The 20,055-nt window shown below is 40.8% G+C and overlaps 1 long non-coding RNA gene and 2 pseudogenes across 3 annotated transcripts in view; 2 read left to right on the forward strand and 1 right to left on the reverse strand.

Moving 5' to 3' along the window:
- LOC146453683 (uncharacterized) overlaps positions 1-20,055 on the forward strand; it is a 263,424-nt pseudogene that overhangs the window by 54,736 nt on the left and 188,633 nt on the right. The window lies entirely within an intron of this gene.
- Positions 743-20,055, forward strand: part of LOC146453685 (uncharacterized) — a 43,652-nt gene continuing 24,339 nt past the window's right edge. Inside the window, exon 1 of the long non-coding RNA XR_014859451.1 lies at positions 743-1,801. This is a non-coding gene — a long non-coding RNA (uncharacterized LOC146453685). The remainder of the gene's footprint in view (positions 1,802-20,055) is intronic.
- On the reverse strand, positions 10,501-19,470 carry LOC146453686 (uncharacterized; annotated as a pseudogene). Its single transcript, XR_014859430.1, has 11 exons — positions 18,521-19,470; positions 18,346-18,420; positions 18,183-18,254; positions 18,001-18,072; positions 17,753-17,809; positions 17,531-17,584; positions 16,294-16,350; positions 16,102-16,155; positions 15,966-16,013; positions 11,542-15,441; positions 10,501-11,446 (listed from the first exon to the last, which is right to left on the reverse strand). The product of XR_014859430.1 is annotated as an uncharacterized LOC146453686 (transcript).

The raw sequence follows: 20,055 nt of genomic DNA on the forward strand, positions 1-20,055 counted from the left end.
CTTTTATCTTCCAGTTCTCACCCCAGAGGTATGACAGACAAAATCTAAATTAATGAAAGATAACTTCACCTCTTTAAAATGATGAGATTTATTACCAAGCATACATAATGAATTCAAAAGTCAATATTTGTGGCTCACTTGGCAAAGCTGAAGAGCAAAATGCTGCTAACATCATCTCTCAACTGCTCACCATTTAGAAGAGATTTTAGAATAAAAATCTGTTGTTGAGAGTATGACAGTAACATTTTAACTTAAGCAAAACAGAAAATTAGATCACCAGAACCTCCGCAGTTTGTTGACTCCCAGTGGGTAGTTGTTGTAAAGGGAGGAGATTCTACAGTGTACTTAAATTAAAAAATCTATAGGGAAGGTATCGATAAAGTGGAATGGAAGAAGTCTTACCGGTCTAGCCCTGTGAACTATGTGGGTCAGCTAGTCGTTGGTTACAGTACTTTCGTTTTTCGTTGCAGAATTTGCATCCGTGATCCCTCTTGATGACCAAACTTCAGGTAAAAGAGAGACCGAAACTTTCCTGTGATGTTTGGACGTCGAATAGCCAAATTGTTTGCGAATCCGCACAGACGCGCCTTCACATAAAATTTGTTTATCAAAAAATCGATACTCAGTCTCGCTCGGCCAAATCTCTTAACTGGGGCGATCATGCAAACTCGGATCCAGGCCTCGCTGCTGACCCCCCCCCCCCCCCCCCTGGTACCAATAAAAATAAGCTGTTGTTGTTGATAGTAACTAGCAAATATGCATTGATTCTGAATAACTACTGTTTTCGCCCTCTTTCATGATAGGAGATATCCGATCCCTTTGCTACCCCTTGATATTTATTTTCAATTTACTATTAGTTTCCGAAGAATACCATGTAAGTTATTTCTATCCACTGTTAAGAGATCAGATGTGACAGTCAAGAGAGGTTATCGCATTTCAGCCATGTGTAAAAGACAGGAGGAATTGTTGTTGCGATTATTTAACTAAACTTGGTCGCATCTCCTTTTGTACAGGGGCAGCTACATTCCCCTAGCTTTAAAATTAGCCAGTCGCAATTCGAGATCCGTAAAGAGATTGATGAAAGATCAATTTTTGTGGATAATCAGAAGTTTGTTGAATTGCACAACAAGTGGTCACACTATTTAATAAATAAACCCCTTCAGGCGGCTGGTATGTCTGCTGATAATGTCCGTTGCTGAGAGATTGTCCGAACAATGAATATTTGGCCGAGAAGCGAACCTTCGAGGGCAAATGTGAAATTTTGAGGACAATGTGTCAGCCAAGGACATTATCAGCCGACGTACCAGCAAGCCAGAAAGGGGTTTATTTATTTTATAGCCCTCCCATTAATTCTTATATCGCGCAAACGTCGCTCGTAAAAAAGCCAGTGTTGATCTAATGGCGTATGCACGCGATTAGCGTAAACAAGTACAATTCATATTTGATGGGTTTACAGTAACTTTATTTACACTGTGATGGTGTGATTGGACCAAAACTTGACAAACTGACTCAGTTTAAGTTTGCGTTGGACTAAATCTGGAAGTCTACTTGTAACTTTCTTGACCTTCAAAGACGTTGACAGCATATTTTGTTGACTTTTTTGTACTTTCCGGAGAGGCATTTGCGACCAGCTTTTTGATGTCACTATCACTGGACTCTACCAAACGAGTTTGTTTGTTTTTTCCATGTAAAATAATAAAGATGAAAACGTGAAACTCTTGAGCCGCTCGCTTTGTTTCTTTTCTACGGGAATAACTGGACGACAAATATCAACGCAGACGGGGGTTATTGCATAATAACTGTCCTGTAATTAATGAATGGATTATAAAGCTTCATACCTGCATGATTTAAGTTGTAAAGATCTCCAAGAAGGTGAGGTTAAAAGTGTGTAATCACAAATCCGTTTGCTTGTGTCACACCTTGTCCTCAAATAACACCTTTATTTTACTTAGCATAATTTAACTGAAAGCTCATTGGGAACTGCAGTCTTCTTTCTGCACATTAACCCTCTCACTCCCAAGATTGCCATATGTCACAAGAAGTCGTTACGCGCTCAATATTGGGTCAATTTGTATCAAATTTGGACACCAAACAGATCTTGGAGAGATCTGCACAATGAAAGCATAAAATCGTACCCCCCTCCTTCGTACATAAGACATGATTGACCACCCCTCCATTTTTTGTAACTTTTTCCTCTTACACTTTTAAGACCAAGTCACCATTTGACAAGAAACTATGTGCTAAGATCTGCAAATTAAGCTATAGTTTACGGGTATACCCAGTGTATACGAGAAGTGAGGTGTATTTTAAGGTTTTTATTTTCTCGTTTTAAACACTTTTCATTCTCTTCTGTTACTTCCTTTGTCTTAGCTGGTATGATTTATACAATGCCCCAGATAAAACCTTTTTAGTAGTAATAGATGTTGGAAATTAACCTGGTTAGTGGATCCCCTTGGATCCCCTTGGATCCCCTTGGATCCCCTTAATTAATATTCCTAAGCGTCGAGTTCATGACGTCATCTATTGTTATAACCTAGGGAAAAAATGCGTTCCTCCATACTAATGAAGTGTCGAGGTTTACTAATGAGCGTCACTCTTGCACAAAGGAAACAATAGACATGCCCAGGCTTGCCCGCTCTATTCCCACCCTGATTGGATAGTCAAGACTCTATTGTTAGAGTTAATAAAAACAGCGCAAAATTTGAAAGCGTTATCATTCAACTAGAGTAAAGATTATTTTATCGCTGCTATATTTCGCAAGGATGGTTCCAAACGTTCAAGTCGAATCGACCCCTAAACCTCTCCTGACAGTAGACGAAGTGGAACAAATTCAAAGGCAGAAGGTAGCAAGTCTTGTTGGTCATGTGTTCCAGCTAACGTATGCCGCCATGCTAGACGCAATGATTCAAGAAGAAAAAATAAATCGCTGTAACGGTTGCGCTATTCACCACCCAAGTCAAAGACAGCACTCCTGCCTGATGATGGATAGCGAAGATGCTTGGTTTTATTTCCGAGATGATGTGGTCGAAAACATTGATCTGAATCTCGTCCTAAAAACCGCCGAGAGTGTATGCAGTGCGCTTGGTTTTAAGCTGGGAAAGTCGTGGGAAACATACGTGACCGAGCTGCCCAAGTTCCCTTGGACCAGCATCTATCTTACTTCGTTGGAACTCGAAGGATTCGGTGAAATCGTTCAACCGAAACAGCTGCAGGATCGCATTCTGTATGCCATTTACTACGGTCCCAGTGGATTGAAATGGAAAGATTGCAGTGGTATGGAAATGGACAGCCAAGTTGAAGCACAATGCCCTGAAACCATTGTCAGAAAACAAGAAGAACCAATGAACATTGATTTCGTAATTAACGAAATGCAAAACAAGCTGTTTGTTTAAAACAATAAAGTGTGTTTATGAATTGCTTTTAAGTCAGTGTGTGCTTGACTCTATTGTAGTTAACTTGACTCTAGAGGGTTCTTCGCTTCGAATCCAATTTGATCGCTACCGTTTATTAGCAAAACATATAACTATTCTTCCAAGTGAAATAGGTTTACTTAGAGAGGAATTTTGTAATCTACCGGGCTCTATGCTTAATAAGTTAAAGGCTCTCCATTCAGAAGTCTTTTCCGACGTTAATTGGGGAAGGTTGCTTATGTTTTTAAGTTTTACGGAACAAGTGGGTTTGACCGAGGAAGAATGGGAACGACTGTTTGATTTTCTCATTCCCATTCTTATCCAGATAGAAGAGAATAACTATATAAGTGAACCTCGCTATAGGAACAGTCATTAGAGGTTCAACCTTCGCAGTAGTCACTAGTAATGGGTTGCTGGTCATCTTCACCCTCTCTGGTATTAGAGCGCATTTTCAACCGTATTCGTTGCGTATTGGCCTGTTGCGGGGGTCAAGTGATCGTTCAAAACTCCGAGTTTTGCGATGGAGAAAACACTGGCCAGCGTATATCTCGACCCAAGTCAACCCGCAAGTTTCGGTGGTTTAGATGCTGTGTACCGAGCGGTAAAGGAAAAAGGAAAGAATAAGATTTCTCGGAAACAAGTTCAAGATTGGTTGAGTCAGCAAGATGTTTACACGCTTCATAAACCTGCGCGAAGACACTACAAGAGAAGTCGCGTCATTGTTCCAGGTATTGATGCACAATTTCAAGCAGATCTGGTCGATGTTCAAAATTTAAGCAGATACAACAAGGGATATAAATACCTACTGACGTGTATAGACATCTTTAGCAAGTACGCTTGGGTGGTGCCTTTAAAGACAAAACAAGGCCAAGAACTAGTCAAAGCTTTTCAGATGATTTTATCTACTGGTCGTAAGCCAAACAAGCTTCAAACGGATCAGGGTACTGAATTTCTAAACCGGCTGTTTCAAAACTTTCTTCGCGAGAAGAACATTGACTTTTTTACTGTCAATTCTGGGCTAAAAGCGTCAGTGGTGGAGCGTTTCAACCGTACATTTAAGAACAAGATGTACAAGTACTTCACAGCTAAAAACACTCTTACTTACATCGATGTGTTACCTAAGTTGGTAAAGTCTTACAATAACACCTACCATCGTAGCATCAAGATGAAACCTAGTCAGGTGACTAAAGCCAATGAAGCAAAAGTGTGGGATACTTTGTACGGCAATGATGTTGACAAGCGTGTGCGATTTAAACTTCAAGTGGGAGATCGCGTTAGGATCAGCAAAGTGAAGCGAATGTTTGAAAAGTCTTACCTCCCTAATTTTACAGAGGAGATTTTTACGGTCTACAAACGAATGGTGCGGCAAGTACCCGTTTATAAACTAAAAGACGACGCAGGTGAAATCTTGGATGGAACATTTTACGAAAAGGAATTACAAAAAGTCCTTAAGAACGATGATGTCTACCGAGTTGAAAAAGTTTTTCGTAAGCGAAAACGCAAAGGAATGATAGAATACTTTGTGAAATGGAAAGGGTACCCAGACAAGTTTAACAGCTGGGTTAATGAAAGTGATATCTCGAAATTGTAATGTAAAGGCTTTGTGTTTGATGAATAAAAGAAAAACTGAAAATGTATGTTTGGTTGTTGCGTGATCTCTTTTAAATTAAGAATACCCCAAGTAGAAAATTCATTTCAACCCAAGACACGATGGAGGGAACACAGTTTTATCTCCATCTTCCTAGCAATAGTAGTCTCGATAAATTTCCAAAGAATACCTTATCCGAGTATAGAGTAGGTTTGTCTCAAACCATCATTTTATCGGGTGACTGGGAAGTGGCTTTAACCGACATTCATTATCCACACAGCTGGAATAACGTTCAAGGCGATTTCCGGAATAGATTTTATCTCCGAAATCCAAAACTACATGGTTTGTGGGAGGTACTAATGATTCCATCGGGACATTATTCGTCTATCACCGGTGTTATAGCTAAGATGAACGAAGTGGTCGGTCAGGATGAACGCTTCAAAGACGATGTGCGATTTTCCTTCGATACTTTGAATCGAAAAGTGACCGTTTACTTACAAAACGGCGCCGAAATATATTTTTCTGACATCGGGCATATGCTCGGGTTTTCTTCCAATACTCCAATTTCAAGCACTTCCATCGCCGAGAGAGAAGCCGATTTGGAACAAGGGTTTCACGATCTTTATGTTTACAGTGATATTGTTCAAGCACAACTCGTCGGAGATGCACTGGTACCTTTGCTTCGAATTGTCCCAGTGCAAGGTAATGACGGTCAACGCGTCAGTAGGTCGTTTGAGCGACCGCACTACTTACCTGTCAGCAGAAGAGAGTTTGAAACGATCGAAGTCAATATAAAGCGCGACACAGGAGAATCGGTGCCATTTGAGCTTGGGAAAGTGTTGCTTACACTTCATTTTCGTCAGAGCAGAACAGCGAACTTTTAAACGCGATGAAGAAACTTTACTCTCCAAATCATAAATTGTACGAAGAATACTATATAAACCAAGCTAAGCAAAAAGGAGGAAATCTACCGGCTTTTCAGGGATCCAGATTTCAGCAAGGATATGGCTTAGGTTCCATATTCAAAGGGCTGTTTCGCTGGGCAATGCCTCATTTACAACAAGGTGCTAAAATGCTCGGCAAAAAGGCATTACAAACAGGAGTCCAAGTGGCTCAAGATGTTCTGAATGGAGATCATGTGAAAACCGCAGTCAGCAAACGGGCAAAACAAGCTCTCGGTGACATGACTTCCCAGAATTCATCGCAGTCAGGGAGGGGTCGGAAAGCTACAAAAAGGAAAGCGCCAAGAACAAAAATCAGTTCACCTCCAGGCAAGAGAGCGAAAACATCTCCGCAGCAAAAGAAGAAACCCGAAGAGAAGTATTCACTCTTAAAGTAAAATGGCCTTTGTTCACCACGAGTCAAAAGAGTGTACTAAATCAGAACTGGATTTGTTTAGCATCCCTTCAACACAAACGTCTATCAGCAAAGGTCAATGGATTGAGTATCACCCTCTCAGCAACATCACCGACACTGGTCCTATCGAATTTAACGTATCCGGAAGCGGAGAAGAATATCTGGATTTGGCACGAACACAACTGTATGTGAAGGCTAAGATCACCAAACCAAACGGTGCCAATTTGGATCCAAACACAGAAGTAGGACCTGTGAACCTCTTTTTGCATTCCCTGTTTTCTCAAGTGGACGTATCCCTAAACGAACGACTGATCTCCCCCTCCACCAACACTTACCCATACCGCGCTATGCTTGAAACGCTGCTGAGTTATGGAGAAGAAGCCAAGACAAGTCAATTGTCAATGTGATTGTTTTACAAAGATACCCCAGGCAAGATGGATTCCGTAAATCCAGTGGCTGACGATGCTGATGCAAACCTAGGGTTGAAAGCTCGCTATGCTTTTACAAAGAGCAGCAACACGGTGGATATGATGGGTCCCATACACAGCGATCTTTTCTTCCAAGAACGGTTATTACTGAATGGAGTTAATCTAAGAATCAGGCTCAACAGAACCAAGAATGCTTTCTGTCTGGTTTCGTCTGCTGTTAATCCTCAGTTTAAGGTGATTATTACACAGGCGATCCTATATGTAAGGAAAGTGAAGGTAGCACCCGCCATCAGTCTAGGACATGCGGCCGCATTGAAACAAGCAACCGCCAAGTATCCGATTCGTCGAATTGAGTGCAAAGTCCTATCTATTCCTAGAGGGTTCCCTACTTTCACCCCGGATAACATCTTTTTGGGTCAAATTCCTAAACGTATAGTGTTGGGATTAGTGGATACAGAAGCTTACAACGGGAGTTACGCTACCAATCCCTTCGACTTCAAGCACCACAACTTAACCCAAGTAGGAGTGTACGTTGATGGCGAGCAAATCCCTCGTAAACCTCTGTTTCTGACATTTGACGAGGCTGGTGGTCAGAATTTCATAGCCGGCTTTCAGAGCCTTTTCTCCGGTATTGGAAAGCTTTCCCAGGATACAGGCAATCAGGTGACAAGAAGCGATTACGGTCAGGGCTACACCTTATTTGCATTTGATTTGACACCAGATCACTGTCCGGGAGAACATTTTGAGCTTATAAAACAAGGTAACCTGCGAGTAGAACTTCATTTTGCTCAGCCGCTCGCCAATACAGTAAACCTCATCATCTACGCGGAATTTCAAAACGTGATTGAAATCGACGCAAACCGAAACGTTCTGTACGATTACACAAACTAGCTAACATGGACACCGTTCAGCTGACGCTCATTTTGAGAAAAGATAAATATACCAGAGGTGTGTTTCAAGGAGTCTACCCTTCAGACAAACTACCGACCAGTGTTTCATCTTACCCAGCCCTGTTCATTGCCAATGTAGATACCAGTGACAAGCCTGGATCGCACTGGATTGCATTTTATTTCACCAAGGACCGAGAGGGAGAATATTTTGACTCTTACGGATTGCCTCCAAGCAGTTATTCAAGAAGATTTACAAACTTTTTGGACAACAATTCAAACAGCTGGATTTTTAATACTGTGATATTGCAAAGCGTAAACTCGAAAGTTTGCGGTCATTACTGTTTGTATTTTGCCTTATTTCGCTCTAGACATGTTAACATGAGCACGATTGTACATCGTTTTTCAAGTAATAAAAATCGAAATGATTTTCTTGTAAAACGGTTCATTGAGAAACATTTCCCTCTAAGTCGTCCGAAATATCGCACTGATGTAAAGAAACAAAGAGCAATAGCACAACGCAATAAACACACCATGTAATTTCTTTTCAACGTATTTTATTGAGTGATCAAAATAAAGATTACAATTTGAAAGATAAAATTCAAGTGTTCTTTTTTTATTGTCTATAGTCGCAACCAGCGCACAGCCTGGGGGCGCGGACTCTCAACTCTTCGCCTTTTCTTTATCGTGGGAGATACCGTCACAGGTGGGGTAGGCAGCCAACGGGAAGGACTCTCAGGGGTCTCTTCTCTCACTCTTGCCTTAAACTCTCGAATAGCACTCTGCCTCTGGGGATTACGCACTAGATTTTCTGGTACATTCATTCGCGCCAGCCCCCTCGCAAACACCGACCACCCTACTGGTGAGAATCCTTTACGGTGACGCAGCATATCGTTGACTAAATCCACCACGTGAGAGCCGTTTATCGGTTTGTTTTCGTACAACAATTCGCCTTTATCGTTCCAGTCCAACACATCTCGATTTTCTTTAATTTTGTCCAACAATTGACGCGCTCCGTTCTTGTAAATTTTGGGTACACTTTTCATCACTTCTTGTTCCACGGCTGTTGTAATCTGAGATTTTTCAGGGGAAGGTATCTCTACCTGTTTCTCACTTTCCTCTGGTTTGGGGGTTTCTGTGGGTTTGACGGTTGTCAGCTTGACGTGAAGAGGTTGCCCTTTTCGCTGATCATAATAAGTCAAATAGCGCTGCAACACTTGATTATAAAGCTTCGCCTTTGCTTCATCATCTAATTCCTTGCTGGATAAAATATCGCTCATTTCATTGTCTAAGGTTCTCAGAGTTTGTGTCAAGGGTGGTGTTAAAATCTGCTGCCGTTGTTGTAATCGTTCCAGTGTATTCTCAGGCACGAGAACCATACGCCGAGTATGATTCATTTTAGGTTAGGATTGAACTCAGTACACGAAGCACGGGCGGTAACAATACACTTAAAAAATTTCCTCCGTGTTGAACCAAAAGTTTCTTTTTCTTATGGAGCGGTGTACTTTTTTCGGCTAAAGCGATCAGAGATTTCTTGTGAGTTAAAAGCTTTTTCTTGGTTGGTTTACTGACAGGCACTGTTCCTTTGAGAACGTTAAAAACACACTCACAAATGGTTCTCACTAAAGCGTCGTCGGCTGCTTTCAAAATGGCTTTACGTTGAACTGGAGTACACTTTACCAGGAGCTTCAGAAAGTCGTGGTTCTTTCTCAGTCGCTGGGCCATGCTCAACTAAAGAAATTTCATGTGGTTCACTCCTTTTATCCCTTTCTGACATAGGCGCATTGCGTCTCCCCAGGGAAGATGTTACTGCGCAACCGGAAGTCGCTTGGTGTTTCCGGTTTAAGATCACATAATAAATAACAATAAGGCCGTTTCGTTGCGTCTTGAAACGCCTCTTGCATGTGTTTGACATGGCCAGGAAACATTTGCTTCGCCAAATGATTGACTTGACTGCTATCTCTCGGAGACTTGAACAGTACCAAGTAATGACAATTCAAACTCATATCTCTCAGCTCTTTTCCACGGTGAAAAATGTTTTGCAAAATAAAGATAACACTGAGGTTTCGATGATGACAGCCTTTAGTAAACAAACTGGTTATTCTCTGGTCGTTACTCAATTCGTGCATCAAATCGTCAATAACCACTAAATTCCGAATAGAGGGATTAATCATGGATTCTAAATTATCAGATACTCCTTCCACGAACGTAATGTTTGCAATAGTTTTAAGCATTTCATCATAAGCGGGCTGCCAAATGCCATAACACCAGATGATATTTTCAGGAGCACCTTCAATCATGTCTTCGCCCGATTCTAGTAAACGTTTAACAAACTGACTTTTTCCACAACAAGTCGGTCCTGCAACAAGCGCGGGGAAAGGATGTTTCCATCTCGGGTCCATGATCACAACTGATTAACTGATTTGTGCGTACTCTCATTTATAGAAAAAATTGTTTTGGGTTCACCCTCTTTGTCACACACACGAATCGCATTGGTATTTTGTAATTTTGCAAATTGAAGCCAATATTTTCGTTCTATTTCCGATAACTCGTGGACTTGAGTTAAATGATTTGCTAATCGAACTAAAAATTTAGAATGACATCCCGGTATGGGGCAATGTTTACATTTTAGTTTCTTCATGCTGACAGGACGAATGTTAGATACCAACTGAGTAAAACTATTTGCGACACGAAATTTATTGTTGATTTTCAAGGGCAGATCGGGCAGAAAGGGCAGAAAGGGCATCTTTTTAGCCCTGTGTTTTTTCCCTGGGCGCGCGTGGAGATCTCGCGTGTAAGTCGTGCGCGTCGAGTCAGGAAACAAGCCACGATTAAATTCAACCAATGATTTATTTACAAACTAATTTCCTATGTACAAACATCCGTGAAACGCTACGCAAAAATACTATTTACAACTAGAGGCGATCTTATATAAATATTTCGGAAAACTATTTTGAGAGTAATATATATTCAAACTTGAGAAAACGAAAATTATTTACAAAATCAATTTTTTACAAACTTCAAAACTTAAATATCGAGTGGAGTAGTGCTAACTCCATCTGCGAGAATTTTACGTTTCGGGTAAAAATACGAAAATGCATCTCTGACCTGGGTATAAGTTTACATAGTATTATTTACAACTCTGAACCCTCGATTCACCCCAGCACTATTTTGTTTTGTAAGTAAGACATTAAGGTATTTATCTTTGTTAATGTCATTGCATTTCTTATTGACACCCTTACAACTAAACTTATCTTTGGCCCCAAAACAGTAGTAGGTTTTGGAACATAAACCCACGATTCCTTGTCCCTCCCACTCAACTTTAAAAAGACCTGGCTTTCTCTTATCATAGGCCTTATGCTCCGCAGTGTCGGTACGGGGAAACCAGTTACATTTATCAGCTTCGAACTCTGCTTTCAATCCTGGTTTGACCAAAGACTCTACGCTATCCCCTGAAATGGCAATATACGCTGAATCCGAATCCATTTCACACATTTGGAAATCTGCACGATCGAGATACTTGTCTAAAAAATCATAATAAAATTGTAACATGCGTAACTTGGCATATTGATAAACGAAAAAACCGACTTGAATGGGTAGATTTAACTTAATTGTCTTCTTACAGGACTCTACTTCATAAGTATCTTCAGTGATGTTTTCTAGTTTACGAAAAAGGTGGGTGTTCACTTTTCGGCTGGCCTGAGCGTCACTGCAATACTCCACGTTTCTGTGTTTCAGTTGGTTGGTGATCGTCTTACCATAGCCTGAATTCCCAACCTGAGAGATAAACAAAGACATAAGTTTTTCCTATACGTGAAAATGTATATTGTTCCCACCCCTTTATGAATGAAAGAATGAAACCAAAAACTTACCAATTTCATCGTATCTGCAATGATGGCCTTCCTAGGATCGGCATCCCCAGCTCTCCTCGCGTCTGACACCGCATCCCCAAACGGTTTAAAGCAGGGCTCAGGGGTGAATTCAACCACTTGGTAGACTTTCGTGACCTCTAAACCATGTTCCAGATACCATTTAAGAAGGGGTGTGGCCAGCAGGATCTTTTCTCCTTTCATGCTCCCAATCAAACTGCGACGGGGTTGAGCCATGATGTTGTGCTCCTCGGCGTACGCTTTCATAAATTCACCAATACCATCGCGGCTGATTTCTGTGTTCTTGAAGATCGGGCACATTTCACTAAACTTTTCCTTTAAGTGATCTGGTACACGAATATCTACTGCCACGCACCCGAACAAACGCTCATGTCGCACCTCGCTCAATATTCGCTCGGGACTCATGATCTTGACTTGGTCCAAGGTTCTTCTCACTTCGGTGGCAATAAAACGCCGTAGTTCTCGGTTGGTTCTCTTCATTTCTCTCCACTGACATTCATACATTTCCACCACGTTGTACCCTTTGCTGCGTATATACTCCGTGTTGGCTCTCGTTTCTTCTCTGATCTCAGCCATAGGTTTCTTGCGTTTCTCGTTAAACTCTTTTCCGCGGTTGAGAGCGCAGTCATGGCCGTGCCAATAACACCCCTGAAACTGGTACACAGTTTGTGACTCAACATTGAAACCGTCGACGGGAAGTTTACGATCCCCAATGCGCTTCTCTGTATTGTTTAACTGATGTCGGATGTGAATTCCCTCTTTGTGCGCCACCCATTCCAACCATTCAATAGCCATGCGTACAGAACTTTTCGGTTTGAACTCATTGTCCGCCAGGCGTCTCGTATAACTTCCCGTGGGCATATCTTGCATGAGCGCCCAGAATTACAAAGCATTTGCATCGTAACCCACGATTTTTTCACACAGCTTAGCAGCCTCGCCTTCCTCTGCTTCTCTGATCTTTGTTTTGTCGGCTTCATGATATCGGTGGAAAATAATACTTGGGCCACCTGTGTTGTTGTCTTTGATCAGATGGTAGAGATCACTGTTCGCTTGATCGAAGAGACTGAAGTAAGTTTGAGGTGAAAGATAAGAGAAGAGGTACTTGAGGGTTAAACCAGGGACAGAAATGCCATCTTTAAACATATCGATCTTTCTCTCCTGCCAGAACTGACTCATTTTCTCTACTGCTTCTATAAAGGGCACTACATCCAGATTGTTGTACCAGACCAAGAAATCTTTAAAGGTGGCCATTTCATTGTCTTCCCATACTTGCTGGCAGTACTCATATTCTTCTTCTGTAATGTTTTGGTTCTTCAGAGATGAATAGAAAGCTTCATGCGAGGGCAGAGACGTTTCTTCGAGCTTGTCCAGTCCATCGACCCACTCGTACGGGAAGAAACCTTTAGTTTGCTCGCACTCGTATGCTTTCAGGAACTGGTCATAGCTAAAGCCCGGCGCGACATAGTTCGAAATGTCGAGGAGCTTCAGAAAATTTGTCTTGAGACACATATGGTTGCTGTTTCTTTTGACAGTGAACTTGATGGGTTGAGACTCAATGAGGTAGGGAAATACAAATTCTTTCACAGCGTTGAGATCGTACTTGCCAGAGTTGAAGCCTAGCACGGGCAGTTCTTGTAAGTATGCGTTCAGTTTTTCAGCTAGCTTTGTTAACACTTTGTTGTCGCTAGTCTGCTCTTGACCAAACAACACATCTTCGTACTGGGCTAGCTCATCTCGCTGTTGTCTCCTCTCTTGTCTCCTCTCAGTATCCAACTCAACGTTCAGTCTTCTGTAAAAGGAAGGGTCGTTTTCTGTTACCTCATCATTGAGAAACGCGCGATCTTCCTCATTCTCCGGTTCGATTTCTTCCTCGTCGTCATCGTCATCACTTGCCATCAAATCGATATCTCTTTCGTTGTCACTTAATTCTTCATCATTATCTTCCCCTTCTTCACTTTCAGCTTGCTGACTACCCTCCTGGATATCAACAAGTATTTTCGCTAATCGGTCTTCTGTTGAGTCATCGCGGTTAGGTACTTGCTTCAGTGCTTCAAACACAGGTGCAAACTGTTCACGGAGAATAGAAGAACTTTTCGTGCTGATGGACACCAAGTACTCGATAAATTCTGTAATAAACTCTTTTGGATCACCGCTAGTCACGAAACATTTCGGTTCTTGGTAACCAGGCACTTTACTGCACACACTCACACTGAGGGGAACATGCGCCGATTCCCAGTTCAATTTTTCTGTGTTCTTCAGTTCTTGCGCTTTTTCCTTGTCAAAAAAGCACTCAAAATCAAACGTGGCGCGGTAAGGAAAATAGCGGGCTTCTTCTGGGACAATAATTCCTTCGTCTTCGAGCTCCTCAAAGATGGTTTTGGGTACATGGTACGCTCCGCCAGGATACTTGAGATGGACTTTGCCGTCACAGGTTTTCTCATGTTGCCTTAAATTACTTGCGCGTTTCCAGTACTTGCCACATCTTGAACAGCAGAAGGACTTTGAGTACCGGGCGAGATCTTTAATATACGAGAAATGGTTCTCATAGAGGTTGAGGTACAGAGTACAAGCGTAATGGCGGTGAGAGCGGCGAATGAGTGAAGCAGAGATGTCAGGTCTATTTTCTTCATTTTTTTCGTGTTCTTCGCAATGTGTTTGGGTTGGCGCGAGACTGTATACTTGAATGTTCACCTCGTATACTTTCTCTAACTGGTCTAGTTCAGACAACTTCACCCCATGGAACTTTTTCTTTGAGAGGCCAGCGTCTCGGTACTGTTGGTAATAGTGTTTCGTATCCCGTTCCAAATTCTTGGTGTGACAGCCATTATGAAGTGCTAGGCAGCGGAAAAAACACAGATTATCTTCGTAGGGTTTACCTGTTTGGATGTTACGATCAAGCGGGGTGATGCCAATGTTATCCACGATATAACCGGGAAGATATTTTCCTCGTCCGATGGGATGATCGCGGATTTTCGTGATGAACCAAGTGATGTTTGTCACAAGATCAACCACCCATTTACTGTTAGGTCGCTGCTGTCGAACCCACTCCAAGTAATCGATTTCCGCTATCTGCTGATATAGGCGCTCTAAATCGTCTGGACTTGAAATCAGGAACGGCTGTTCTAGCACCAGGTTGTTGTTGGCGGAAGGGTGGTGGTACTGTAAAGCTCCCGTTTCTGTATTACGGAGGATAAAACCAAAAGCGAAATTCACTTTAAAGACGGTCGTCTGATCTGCAAAGATGCGGCTGAGTTGTTCTCGGAGGCTTGAAGGACTTATGGTGGACAGGCGGAAATTATACCAATCTTGTAGTCTGTTTTTGCGACTAAATCGGGTCCGGATTTGAGGCCAGTGTTGTCTGTACGTTTCTGCTATATTCTGTTCTGTAGCAGGAACAAGGTTGGCGGGAATAAGCACGGGATCCGCTTCCCAACTGGAACCAGCAGCAGATGCTTGAGTGGGAGTTGGTTGTTCTGACGCTGTTCTCGCACTTGCTTGGTCCGACCTCTTAGATCTTTTCGCGGACGGAGCATCTGTAGTTTTTTGAGCAGTGCGTTTTCTAGTTGCAGCGGCGGGTTGTTGATGAGCGGTGCGAATATGAGCGTTGTAAGGGGCGCGGTTGTGAAAGGTTTCGCCACAGGTTGCGCAAGTAAACGTCCGTTCGGCAGCTTGTTTGTCGTGCGCTTTCAGGTGGCGGTTAAGGGCCGACTTGTCAGCAAACCGTTTCTCGCAGCGCGGGCACTCGTAAGGTTTCACCCCGGTATGGATACGTCTGTGTCTGTTTAAGTTGTCTAAGCGGGAAAAGGTCTTGCCGCAGGTGTCGCAACGATGTTCCTTCCGAGGCTTTTTGGCTGGTGGCTGTCCATCACCGGTTTGAACAGCCTACAATTAGTTATTACCCTAGTCTTAGTATAAACCTTAACTATACGATCGATAAATAAGTTCTTATCTAAACGTTACTCTCTTCATTTCACTAACAAATAGGCCATCTAAAAAATTCAAGGGAAACCAGCGTTTGTTTTGATTGAAAGGGTCCATCCGGCATTTTGAAACGAGAATTTAGCTTTTGATCAGTCAATGAAAAAGAAGGAATTGTGCCTAGATTCTAATTGAAAACAAATACTTTTAGAACAAGACTATGAAGCGTGAATACAACTCCGTTGTGATCAGTTCCGGTAAACATTCCTCTAAAACGTTTAAGTAAACGGAAATTAACACGAGAATTGAGCTTTTGATCAGATAACTTGGAATAACTTGATAAATTAATTCTCTTCCAACAAAAGCGAACGAGAATTTAGTTCCACATCAATGAAACGAGATTTGAACTATTGTTCAGACGACTGGAGCGTCTTGATAACTTAATTTTCTCCAAAAGACTAGTACGTGCAATAAATCAAATCACTTACAGTTTCTGAAGGATTCCAAGACGGTAGTTGATTCAGTTCTTCCAGCCACTGAAAATAATAAAAGAACATAAGTCTTTGAACAATATAGATCACACGACGGTTGTAATTGTGAAGGAAATGAAATCGGAGTACTTACTTCGTCACATAAATCACTTTCCATTTCCAGTGGAAAATAGGAATCGTGGTTATCCTACAAGAAAACACGACGAAGGTTATTAAGATTATATAGACGCTTACTTTAAGAATGAGTATACAGATTTGCGTTATTGTTTGAAACACAATGAGGAGTTCAATACAATCCACTTATAACACAGAGTAAATTACTTACATTTTCTAGCGCCTCGCGTTCCATGTCCTCGATTTCTCGCAGTTCAGTGTCCGTAAACTGTAAAGCAAAATATATTTCGATTACAACATGTTACAGTCGAACCAGGTCAAGCGTACCCCCCTAGACTCTATTAATGGATCGATTATTTGAAAATTGAACCCATTAGTCGTTTCAAAGAATGCATTCATTTATTCATTGTTAACGCCGATCAATGATCAAATTAAAATTCGCAGAACATAGATCCGCGCTAACAGTAAAAGCAATAGCCTGTAAAATTCAAACTACAGTACATTTGAAACAGCTCGTTCGTTCAAACTGTTCCTGCATGTTGTTGACACATTCATATAATTTTGGTCATTGCAAGAGCACAAAGTCAAGCGCTTGCAAATGAGTCGGGCTGAAAACTTCCAATTTATCTTTCATGTATAGCATTACCTACCTTGTAGCATGAAAAAGTTTGGTATATATCATTATTTCACCAGACTGTCCATTATACGTCGACGAATAGCGCAACACATGTGCTGCCATTGTCGAAGGTCAACTGAAATGAACATCTTTCACTGTGAGTTCGCATACTTTTCGCTAAATTAATTTGCATATACCTCAAAAAGAGAACCGTTTATTATAATAAAACGCTTCCAGTCCTTTTTCATTTTTGTTTTTGAATAACTAACGGGAAAAACGCAAGTGTACAAACGTAAAATGTTCATTTAGTGGTCATTAGTGAGTTTAAATTTACGCGACAGGACCCACCGTGCCCGGTTTAAAATGGCGAATTTTCTTTCTGACAGTACGCGTTGACTGCTGTAAATCACGAGAAATCTGCTTTTTGGAAAATCCACTGTTACATAAATCAAGAATTGCCGCTCTGAATATATTGAGAGGGGTTTTTCCCCGCGGGCTTTCTGGTTTTCTGATTTCATGCGTTATTTGTACCCTGGTTCGTATAATCCAATCAGAAATCTAATTTTGATTTGAATACTTGAAACGACTAACGGGTTCAATTTTCAAATAATAGATTCATTAATAGAATCTAGGGGGGTACGCTTGACCTGGTTCGACTGTAAAAGCTTTTGACAAAATCAAACTTAAAAGGTTTTCGGTTATTAAATTGTTTTCCACGCTTAGATGATTGCTCTATTGTTTAAATACGTACAGAAATAGACATATGTTGGTTGAACAAATTGGAATGTGTTTGATGCGTGAAACGATTGAATCATTTAATCTCAAAACTTACCTCGTTAAATAAATTATCCACAGTCTCCGGTGATAACTGCGAATTATGATTACTCTAAAACGAAAGAAAAAAGTTGACGTTAACGAAATTGCAAAACAAATAGCACCAAAGAAATTGAGTCGCGCTAGCTATTGTTAAGAACACCTGAAGCGTTTAAGTCACTATTCTTTAAAAGACTACAATAATTTACTCGTAAGGTAAAGCAAATTAAAAACGACTTACATTTGCCTGTGCCAAGCGTTCTGTTTCCTCAACACTTTGGAGTTGGCTGTCCGTAAACTGTAAAGCAAAATAAAATTTAATTACAACCCAGTTTCTTCACACATCGCTTTTATTTCACTGTGTGTAAACGAAGTTAACAAGGGCTTCATGCAAATTTAAGTCAAAGTAACCCGCATAATTAAAATTGCTTAACAGTGCGTAAAACAGTCTGTTATCGTGCTAGAAAGTTTGTAAAAAAAAAAACTTACCGAATCGCTCAAATCCACCTCCAAATCAGCCTCCCCGCTGCCAGTTTTAGACTGTGAGTCATCGCTTGATCCCTGCAATGAAAGATAAAGTGGAAAGAGTGAACTAAAACACTTCTTGGACATTCAAAACTTCATCCAACGGTTTATAAATCAATTACATAAAACGCTTTAACAATACTTACAAGTGCTTCGCGCTGAGAATATTCGGCCAACATTTCGTCAAATGCGCTGATAGTTTCCTCATTGGATTCGGTCTACGGGAGAAAGTTATAAAGATAAGTAAGGCAGGGTCAGTGAAAAGTATTAACACAAAAGTTCAAACATACTAATACTCATTGAACTTACCGTATCAGCTGCTACGCGATTTTGAACGCAAGTGGACGCATGAATCGACTCCTCTGACTCGTGGTTCTCACCAAGCTATTAAAATGAAATGAAACATCAAAGATCAGAGAAGAAACAGTATTGTGATGGATTGAATCAATGAAGGCAATAACGACCAATGCAATATAAAACTTACTTCGATATCTTGGAGTGTCAATTCTGTCAATCGCGCAAACGCCAACGGAACAAAATTCTCTGGGATTTGGACGGCTTCCGTCAACATCTCCCAGTCGCGGACAGTTAAACAAGCGCTCAAGGCAGCTTGAAGGTCAATAACGTTTGTGAAAAAAGCCATTTTCAACGGTACTTACGTTTTGAAAATCGAAAAAAGTTTTCCCAGCAAAGCGGTTGCAAGAACGATAACGCTTTCAAATTTTGCGCTGTTTTTATTAACTCTAACAATAGAGTCTTGACTATCCAATCAGGGTGGGTATAGAGCGGGCAAGTTTGGGCATGTCTATTGTTTCCTTTGTACTAGAGTGACGCTCATTACTAAACCTCGACACTTAATATTATGCAGGAAGGCACTTAATTAGTATGGAGGAAGACAGTTATTAGTATGCAGGAACGCATTTTTTCCCTAGGTTATAACAATAAATGACGTCATGGACTCGACCCTTATGCATATCAATGATTTACCTCGACACCTCGACCTTACCTCGACCTTACCTCGACACTAACAAGGCTTATCTTTGCTGAAGATATACTACTCAGAATCATCTATCCTGACCTGTCATATAGTGTAGCACTAGAAACAGTTGGCCTACCGAAACTTCATGAGAGGAGAGAAAAGATTTCAATCGATCTGTTTGACGAGATCGTCTGTAACCCCACCCACAGTCTCCATAGCCTCCTCCCTCAAAGGAAGAGTTGTAAATATACACTGAGACGCAAAAGTGATTTCACTCTCCCCCTATGTAAGACCGAGCGTTTGAAGAACAGTTTTATTTTTAGCCATGTCTATAAGATGTAGATATTTTCTCTTTTCCTCTTTGTTATTATATTTTTAGCCATGTTTTTTAAGATGTAGATAATTTTCTTATTTTCTCTTTTTTATTTTTAGAACTTGTAAATATCCCGTAATTCAGCTTATGGCTGCAATGGTGTTTTACAATAAAGTATCTATCTATCTATCTATCTATCTATCTATCTATCTATCTATCTATCTATCTATCTATCTATCTATCTATCTATCTATCTATCTACCTATCTAAAAAACACACTTCAAATATATCTTTGAGTAATAAATGAAAAAAGCACTGTGATAATTCATAGCAATAGGTACAGAAATAAACTAAACAACGATCTTTAAAAAATTCACAAAAAACAAGCGACTGAATGTTTTGCGTAAATTTTGTTTTGATCAAAATGAAATCACACTTCAATTTTACATTCGCTTTTAAAGTTCTTTGAAAAGACTTTCGGTGAAAATTACTCACACATCTGAATCTTTGCGGCTATATCCTACTGTTTTCAGTATTTTTGTTTGTCCTCTGTCAATATTGTCAGAAATAAATGCTAAAATTAGAAATATATGCGAGAAAAACTTGTCAGTAGTTTATGCCAACGATACAATGTTGGGAGACGTTTGTTTGACTGACTATTTTAGCTCAGAATCATTTTTTTTAAATGAAGCAAAATGGGATGAGATTAGAAAATAAAACTCCAAGG

This window comes from Pavona decussata, unplaced genomic scaffold, assembly GCF_977016875.1.
Source record: "Pavona decussata unplaced genomic scaffold, jaPavDecu1.1 SCAFFOLD_324, whole genome shotgun sequence".
NCBI classification, from domain to species: Eukaryota; Metazoa; Cnidaria; class Anthozoa; order Scleractinia; family Agariciidae; genus Pavona; species Pavona decussata.